Source organism: Tympanuchus pallidicinctus, unplaced genomic scaffold (assembly GCF_026119805.1).
Source record: "Tympanuchus pallidicinctus isolate F22 unplaced genomic scaffold, pur_lepc_1.0 scaffold13, whole genome shotgun sequence".
NCBI lineage: Eukaryota > Metazoa > Chordata > Aves > Galliformes > Phasianidae > Tympanuchus > Tympanuchus pallidicinctus.
The window spans coordinates 2,552,073-2,561,781 of record NW_026294648.1 but is presented as its reverse complement, the minus strand read 5'-3'; the positions used below and the strand labels follow the sequence as shown (position 1 = coordinate 2,561,781).

The 9,709-nt window shown below is 43.1% G+C and overlaps 1 long non-coding RNA gene across 1 annotated transcript; it reads left to right on the top strand.

Annotated features, from left to right (window-relative positions):
• The first annotated feature begins 3,690 nt into the window (after positions 1 to 3,690).
• Positions 3,691 to 7,379, top strand: LOC128076043 (uncharacterized). Its single transcript, XR_008204224.1, has 3 exons — positions 3,691 to 3,847; positions 4,292 to 4,335; positions 6,562 to 7,379. It is a non-coding gene; the product is annotated as an uncharacterized LOC128076043 (long non-coding RNA).
• Positions 7,380 to 9,709: the final 2,330 nt, after the last annotated feature.

Genomic DNA, 9,709 nt, shown 5'->3' with positions numbered 1-9,709 from the left:
ACAAAGGGAAGGGCAAATGAACTTGCTGTTTTTATTTCCTGTTTTTGGGTTGTTTTTTTTTTTTTTTTGAATGAGAGGTTTTCAGAAAGCTGACAGTAGCCAGTCTAGTATGTAATTTTATCTTGATTTATTTGAATTAGTGAAATCTTCAGTAAATACATCTTAGTGTACTTCTTAAATATTTCTCTTTAGAGATTAAGCTTCCATTTACTTGGACTCCAGACTTCAATTGCAGCACCTGACGGATTTCTTGAGAAAGGGGAAGTGCTGAAAGAGGAAAGGAAGGTCATTGCACACAGAGCCATTGCACCGAGCAGGAGCATGCCTCAGCTGCTAATCTGAATGCCACGCGAGTTTGTACATACAGCAGGAGGCACGGCTGAGCCGCTTAAACTCTAGATTTCTTTTGTGTGTGTCGGTCAGGAGGCGTGTTTGTCTATGGTGAAAGAAGTTGCTTTTCTGCGTGGTGTTCCTGGCTGTGTGCTGCTGTGTGTGTAAGAGTGGCTGCATTCATGGTGCTCACAGAATCACAGAATGGCCAGGGTTGTTGGAAGGGACCTCAAGGATCATGAATCTCCAACCCCTATGGTGGCCACAGGCAGGGCCACCAACTTCCCCATTTCATAGCAGCCCAGGCTGCCCAGGGCCCCATCCAACCTGGCCTTGAACACCTCCAGGATGGATGAGGCATTCACAGCCTCTCTGGGCAGCTGTTCCAGCACCTCATCGCTCTCATAGTAAAGAGCTCCCCTCTGACATCCAGCCTCAATCTTCCCTCCCTCAACTTCAAACCCTTGTCCTGCTATTAACAACCCTTTCCAAGAGTTGGTTAATGGGGGGACAGTGCTTCAAGCAAAACCCCTGGTGGGGATACTGTGCACAGTGGCATACAAACTTGTCAGAAGAGCCTGGTAATTAAATGACTAGTTGTCAGGGAATGTTCTACAGGTGGCATTCTCCCCGTGCCAAAATAAGTCCTAAAGGCATAGCTAATTTCAGATGTGATGCAGTTTGCTGTCTGCTATTGTGTGTATGGTATGTATGTATGGTATGGCATGTGTGTTCTTAAAGAACAAGTGCTATTGCCTTGGTTTGAGGCCTTTTTGCAAAGACTGTAGAAATTGTTAATGGGATTTTTCCTGCCTGTGGTGAGGTCTGGACTTGGCAATGTCAAAGTGGAAATGAAACACCTGTGCTCTGTCCTGCTCCATCACCTCTGGTGCCCTGCTGGCTCTGCTAAACCATCCAGGTTGAAATGGCACAGACATCTGCCCTCCTTAAGTGCTGGTGCTTCTGTCCATCAGAGAGAGAATTCCATTGGGCAACATCTTGAAGTGACCCAGAAGTATTTGCCAGGGCTCAACTTTTAATAGTTTCTTTCTGGCCATTGCTGCTTCTGTTGTCCTAGGAGTTTACTCTTTAAACAAGTACTGCCTTGGCCTCCTGGGACGTGCAATTACTTGGTAATCTCAGCAGCATGTCAACGGTTTACGGGCTGGTCACACATGCAAGCACAGCACAAGCAAAGAAATTAAGGATTCCTTTTGGAGCAGAAATGAGTTGCTTGAAAAAACCCTGCTCCAGGTTGGAGCCTCTCTGTGAATTCTGCATGCTGCAGTGTCTCTGACTGGCTTCTGAGAGCCATGTTTGCAGACTCTGGCTTCAAGGGGTAGGAATAGGCCTTGTGTTGAAGTAATTGTGGCAATTGTCCTTGAGACATCGCTTGGCTGTGCAGTACTCAGAAGCGTGGTCTTCTGCCCTGCTGCTGTTCCTAAGCGCGTCCAGATTTAACTGAGAACCTGGTAAATGCTTTGGGAGCTTTACAGAGGGGAAGAAATGGTCAGTATTTTTGAAAGATGTATGTATTTTCTGCTATAATTGCGTAGAATATGGCCATAACGTGATCGGTTCAATTAAAAGCATGTCAGTAAAAGGCAGTTGTGTGCTACATAAAAGGGCCTTTTGTTGAAAACCGGCCTGAATTACGACTGTTTTATACGCATTAATTTGCTTTGTACATACAGAATGGAGCTGATTGAACAGCGTGATTGTCTGCTGAGAGCTGAAAAGCAGCACTTGCTGTAGGTAATTTAAATTGAGCCCTATTATCATTTACGGATTTATTCTGCTTAGAATCAATAAGATGAAAAGGGGTCTGAAAGCTTTAAGCTAATGCTAATCACTTTTGGGTCAGTGACTCCTTGTGTTTAAGTTATGTACTTCTTCCTTGTCTTCACAGAGCTACTTGGAAAGTGAAATATTTAAAATATCTGCCACTGAAAAGAACGCCCCCTCTTACTTCACAGAGAGTGTTTTGTTATACTGAAGAAGTTCCCTGAGAAGGAAGTGATACCAACCAAAAGCACAGAAGAGATGCTCTAGAAAGAAGTTCAGCATAAGTACCCCATAGATTTTGATTTTAAAGCAGCATTCTGGCGCTCTGGTGATTGAACTTGTCCTTAACACACAGAGTGAAGCCAGGTTTGGGTAGTTCCTATTATGGGGATAGTTTTGTTTCTGGATAATTTCTCTTTCTGGGTTAGAGGTATCGCTGGACCTGGGACAGAAAAGACTAAAAGGAGGGCAGAACCAAGCTGGTTTTGAAGCAATCAATTGTGGGAATACAGTGAAACAGAATTAAAAAAGGGTGTTAATTGGTTAAGTAGGACTGGAAATAAAAAATAAAAGCAGTTTGACAAATGTAATTGTCTGATAAGACCTTGATTTGTTGTCTTCAGGGCTGCAGGCGAGAGACAAAGGTGTGCTGCATGATGGGACAGGCTCTTAGAAGAAGAATTTCCCCCCCCCATCACTCTGAGCAAGGAGCTGTGCCACAGTTCCCAGCCCTCCAGACTTCCTCTGTTCCTTTTGGAGTTTAGGTGCCAAAAATACAGCCTAAATAGAAGGTGAGGAAAAATTGACTCCTATTGCAGTAAGAATGTCTACTGCATGAATAACACATATATTATGAAAAAAAGTCATTTACTGGCTGTGTAGTATAGATAGACTGTGTTCTTTGTAACGAAGCCAGGAAGCAAGTGAGAGGAGTGTGCTGAACTGGATCTGTTTAAGAACTGGATTTGCAGTTCTGTGACAGAGCTCTCCAAAATCTACAACTTCTCCCAGAGTGCCAGAGACGATACAGAAACAGCGCTGCAGTGAGAAGGGCCCCGTCAGTCTTGATTTTGCCATTTCTCCTTGTTTTGACAGAGCAGATCATTCCGGCAGGCAGGAGGGCGCCCTGGGTGCTGCCTCCTGAAGCGCTGCGTGTCCCAGCAGTTCTGAGCCTTGGGTGCTGTGGGCAGCACTAAGTGCTGCAAAAGGATGGTACGTCTCGCTCCAGGTGTGGGAGGTGCAGGGGACCAGTCACAGTTACCATTACTTTTTCAAGGCCCAGCTGAGCATCCCAGGCACTGCACCCTGCAGCATCTCTCTTCAGGTGCGGGGAGGTTAGAGCTGGGCTGTGGGGATGGAAAAGTAGTATGGTTAGGATGGCACATCACAGGTGTTGTAGTTGGAAAGAAACAATTGAAGAAGAAATGCTTACCTGTATCTGAGATGTAGGCTTGCACTGGAAAACTCCAAAAAGGAGGGCTCTCCAGAAAGAGATCCTTCCCCAGTGGTGGTCAGCCCTTAAATGGGGTCTAGGAAATCACCCAGCTGAATTGTCTTCACCTGTGCTCCTATGGCTGATCCAGTCCTTGCCTCAGGTGATCAATCAGTGGTTCAGGCCATGACTCAACAATTCCCATACACAGGCATTTAAGCAATGGGTGCTTTTACAGCTACGGTTTTCCACTCGATGCTGCTGTTGGAGTGGATTGCTGAGCTTTGTTTTGTCAGCAAGGTAGCTTTTCCTCCTTGTACTAACTGTCCCCAGATACTCTGGACCGTGACTTTAGTTGTAGCTCTCTTAAAGGAGTTTTAAAAAAGCACGTTAAACTTTCTTGTATTAAAATGGGATGGGGCAGCTAATATGCTTTCTCGCAATAAATAGCTATAAAAACATCAAAGGTTTGGATAACTGTTAGCTGTGTATTTTGTAATGCCTATTGTATTTCCATTTTGTTAGCTCTATTTAAAGAGCGGTATTATCATGCCCCATTTCCTGTTAGATAGTTCTATTTGTCTGCACTACAGGAGGCAGGAGATTTTAGGTCCAGAAGAAATTATCTCTCAGTAAATTACTCCTAACTCCATTACTGAATACTAAGCACTCTCCCCTGGCTGCGTGAGCAGCTTGAAGAGATAACATTGCAATTTGTTTATTTGTTTTGTCCCACGTATATAGGTGACACACGGACTCATCTGAGCAGAGACAGCGATAACTGACAGGTACATTAGATCAGACACATATAGCAAAGTTTACTTTGATTATGTAGCAAGTGTGAAGACGTACGGTAGCTGATGTCAGTTTGATCTCTCATAGTATATAATGGCTTGTCTCTTTCATGGCTGAATGGACACTAATTTTTGTCTAATAGGTAAGCTATCAGTTGAGAGTGTTTTAGAGAGTAGCCAGAGTTTTTTATCCTACTGAAAGGGAAACCATTCGTGAAATTATTTTAAAATTTGTTTGGATTGCTTGTTGTATTCATTTTTCTCCTTCTCAAGTCCTCTGTTTACTCAAAGGTACTAAAGGTACAATATTTCTGAAGGACCTGCTGTGAATCTATTGCAATGTGTATGAGACCTTTCCATATTAAAATAGTTGCAGAGAACTGAATATGTTGTCTATTTTGATGAGTGTCTGCCAAGCTGCAAAGTCTCTGCACCACTTTTTAAACTATAAAGGGAAAGGAGAAGCCATGTTCTGATATTACGATCCCTTTCTACTCCCTTCTAGGTAACGTAGGAAGGATCTAAGACTGCAGTGTTTGTAGATGGTATGTTTTCTTACTGTTGTGTGGCCATGATTCTGGTTCCATTTATGAAAACCTTTTCAAAATATGTTTTTGCAAGGCGTAATATAACAGATCTATAATGTATTTACATTAAAAATTGACAAGCTCTGGAAGGGAAGGGTAATGTTCTGTGTGTCATGGCACAAAGGCAATTCCAGCAGAGACACCCATGAGGAACAGTTGCTTGTAAATTTTGGAGATGTCCATTTAAGAAAGGGGAAAAAAAAATCAAATTTTTGGTTACTACAAGTGTGGTAGAATAGTTAACATCTCTGCACCCTGCTGTGTATGCTCGTGGACTCAGGCTTATTTCAGCATGGTTCCCTCTTGTTTCTCGCTAACAGGTTGAGCTGTTTTAGCTCTAATTGAAGTGATACAGAGTGAGGTGCAAATCCCTGGCATGTGTGGAGTTTGTTCTTGTTCGTTGGGTTTTTTGTCTTTCTACCTAAGTCATTACTGCTGTGTAGAACTTCTCATGAAAGACACTGTGTTGCTGGGGATGCTGGGGAGATGTGAATGGACACCACCTTGTCAAAGGCAGGATGGGGATAATGTCTTTTCTTTCTGTTGGATCCAAATGTTCTTCCATAAGCAAATCTGCTGAATGCTTCAGTTTTGAGGCTGTAAACAATTGTGTCAATAAGCCTTTGCATTTTCTTTTTATTTTTGCAAAGGGTCTGATAGCAGAAAACAAAACAAACCTTAATAATAATAGTAAGGCTTAATTTTAATCACAAAAGGGGGTTGCTTTTAGATACTTCACAGATGTTAAATATTGAAAACCTCTGTTGACATCGAGAAATGAATATTTGTAGCGTTTCCTGAGGTATGACTCTGTTTCCTTTGCCTGTCGCATGTGAGAAGTGCATCTTGACTTGCATTAGGTAAATTACTGCAGAAGTGTGTGCTGCTTTCCTCTGCCCTCAGTGGAAAGGTGCTTGCTTCAGATGAGCACTGTGAGTTTCCAGCCTTTTTCAGTTTACAGACTGGAGGGTTTCACAACTGCAAGTTTCAGAATTAACTATATATTCACAGGAGCCTGCAGAGCAGGGGTGAAGCAGTGAACTGAAGGAAGTTTTCAAGTGAATTGTGATATTGTCTAATAGTGAATTGTCCCTCTATTTCCACTGAGCTATGATTGGTGTCCTTACAGTGTGACTGAAGTTCCTGAACCTTGGCTGCTGCTGGCCAGCTCGTATAGTCAGCAAGGTTGGAAAAGACCTCCCAGGTCTCCTAGTCCAACTGTCCACCTACCACCGATGCTGCCCACTATACCATGTCCCTTCATACCACATCTGCACACCTCCTGGCTGTGACCTCAACTGAAGCTCAAGACCAGCTTGTGGAAGCTGTGGTCACTGTGGATCTGCAGCATAGATGTGTGCTTGTCTTATGTGTTTTCAAGAGTAGCTGCTCTTGAAGTGGCAGCTTAATGAGATAAAATCTGTAAGACTCATTAGTAATGGCCATGTCCGTGCTAGAAACAACCAGTGGGGTTCTCTCCTGCTGTCACTTGGGCTTGGGATGAGAAACTGAGATGCAGGTTGTGTTCTTGTTTTTAAAATCAAGACTTTCCTGTATGCTCTATAGTAGTGCCTTGAGCTGCTGTTTTCATGTCCTTACCGCTGTCCTTAGCACTCCTTTCTGCTCTGCTTAGGAGGATTGCTTGTTTGAAGAACTGGGCTCAGAGGAGTGCGCTCCATGAATTCTCCAAGCAGAAGCCACAGTGTGTGAATGTGTTCCATCTCCTCCTGTGTCCTCCGTGTGCAGCTCCCTGCTCCTTCTCTGTCTTAGTTAGAAGGTGAAAGCTTCCACTGCCACTGCTAAAACACCAGAAAAAAGTTTTATTGCTTCAGTCAGCAACTTCTCCACTAGATCAGTTTGAGAACATGCCAGCAGAAGTAAGACTTAGCTGCTTCTGATAACTTACTGATGAGAAACCGTCTTCAGGCTCTTCTCATACATTAACATGGCTGCTTGCTTCACTTATTTTCCTGTATTCTCTTTGGGATACACAGAAAATAAGGCTATAATAATGTTGTCCTCTCTTGTCTTCTTTCACAAACATTAATCCCATGATTTTTTATCAGTACAAAATAACCCTGGAGATAGGGCAGTCTGTGGATCAGCTTGTATGAAACTAGAAAACTGAAATTATTATGTTTAATTGTGTGTGAAAGTCAACTTTTGTCAAAATCTCTAGCTGTGACTGGGTTCTTACAAAATGCAATGTATTCTTTTCTTTAGCAGATCACCTAAACGCATTTTACTAGCAACCCTTCTGAACCAGATGAAACTGTAATTCAAGCTGTCTTGTCTGCTTCTGCTTTAGTTCACAATAATGTCACCATGCAGCTCACACCAAAGACTTTAGTTTTTGTTTGGACAGCCACATCAAGTATTTTGTCCTAGTTTTTCTGCAGATCATTACTGATAAGGTAGCTTCTCTAAAATAATAAAATCCACAACCTTCCATTCTAGTATGTATATATATTTTAATGTCAAAGTTTTTCTACTCCATCAGTGTGACTTTGCAGCTCACTCCAATCTTTCAGTGACTTCCCACCGGCCTTCGTGAAGCAGTTCCTCTCCAGCTGGGATGTAAGAAGCCTTGCAGCCAACAAACTAAATTAACATGAAGTTATAATGCAGGGTATCACCCCTTAATTGTGCCTTGGCACACTGCTGGACTAAATGTCTTCGGTCCTCTGATGTTTGTCCCTGCGTTTGCTAATAAAACAAATGCATGAGGGGTGGGGGGCAGCGTGGCCATGTGATGAAAGGAGAGGACCCAGACACAGGGCTTGGCTGGGATCAGCAGAAATGCTGGGGGTGCCTCAGCAAAGGCAAGTATGAGACGAAGCAAAATAATCGCTCTGCAGTGAGTGAGGTGAAAGGAAAAAGTGTGAGGAACAGCCATGTAGCAGCGGGGTCAGGGAGGAGGTGCTCCAGGCCTGGAGCTCCCTTGGCCCCTGCAGACCCCAAGGTGCAGTAATGGATGTGCCTCAAAGGAATGCAGCTGTGGGGAGTGCTGGAGCGCTCTGTGATGGCTGAGGCCCGTGGAGGCCCTGGTTGCAGCATTGTGGAGGAAGGAGCAGTCAAGAAGTGCTCTCCTGGGGCTGCCCACGGCCCCCGTGCCCTGCTTTTCTCCCCTTGCTCCCTTGAGGATGAGGGGAGAGAGTGAGCAGCCAATGGCTTCCCAGCAGCTGGCCGGGAGAGGTCCAGTGCAGCCACAGAATTGGGTTGGAAGGGACCCTGAAGTTCCAATAAATGACAAAATTTCATGCCATGTTTAAAAAGGTGTTTTCTTTTTTGTTTTGTTTTTTGTTTTTCTTGAACGGAGATATCTGACTCTGAAAAACAACAGAAGGTGAAAATGAGGGCAGTAGCCTTACTGGACCTTCAGTGGCAGCTCTGCAACTTGTGTTCCATTGGGCCTCCTGCCCACCCCTGCCTATGGCTTCCATTTCCCTGCAGTAGAAATGGCTTGGGCACTTGCAATCCTCTGCAATGGGAGGCATTTGTGATGTGAGGTGAGAAGCTCAGATCTGTCCTTCATGCTGACAGTGGCTCAGGTGTAATTTCACTTTCATGCTTTGCACGTGTGCGTGGAGACTTTAATTAAAGTCCTGGGTGCATTCATGCAGCTGTGTGTTTGTGGGCAGCTCCACACAGGTGTGGGTGGGCTGTAGCACGACCTGCTGGCTGGGTTTCCTTGTAATGTGTGTGTAGAGCTGCTTGAACATAGAATAGATAGAAATGCTCTGTCCTTACCAGCATTTTGTGTAGTTTGGGCCACTGTGTAAGTGAAGTACAAGTGGCATGCATATTATCCCGTACTTCCTATTCTTACATGTATTTTGTTCGTGCAGCTTCATGGGAAGTTAAAACTCAGAAAGTTGCTGAAAGTAAATATAATTATGTTGTGCAATATTTTTTAATATAATTCTTTTATTCTTCTGGCAATCTAAGCTTCAACTAGTTGTGATCCATGGCGTATAAAATAAAGGGTTGGAAACAAATGAGTTGTTAAAATCCTCAATAGTAGGAAAATTAAAAAAAAAGAATTCAGATTTGGGAAAAACATCATAAGGTTGGAGTCTTGTTCCCTTACCTTCCTTTTCCTTTCACTTCAGGCAACTTTTGGTAAACAAGTTGAGCAGGATTATTTCCAGACTGGAGAAAAGTTTATAGATAGAAAGTCTATAAGTAGAGAAATTCTTATTTACCTGTTTAAAGTTAGCAGCTCTCTCTTTCCAAGTGGCAGCACAGCCAGATTTATCCTTCAGAATAAGGAGGAAAGTGACATCGCACCCCCTATGGTTGGCAAATCTGCAGTGAGGACCCCATTACAAGCTGCTGGTATTTGTTATATGTTGTCTCATATAACTTGAAATAAAGGAATCACTCACACATTCATAATCAATACAATTACCACTACTTTACATGAATTAAGTAATTTGTATGGTATTACTGTTTGGGGCATTTCTATCCCTATTCAAAGTACTTTTTCAGTATTTCAGCCCTACTGATGGTAAAGGCAGGTGCATGCCAGTGGCCCACAAAACCAAGGCAAAGCTCTATGGGGAAACTCTTTTATGTCTATCTAGATTTGAATTTGTAGTCCCTTTCCAATTACTGTGCTAATTGTTTAAGAGATTGCTAGACTAAAAAAGTTTTTAATCGCTAATCTGTTTTTGAAAGGAACTGTGGGCTCAAAACCCGAACTACATACTTCTTAAATTAATTTTCTTCATGAATACTTCTTTCTCAATACAGATTTGTGAGTCAGAACACCCTACTGT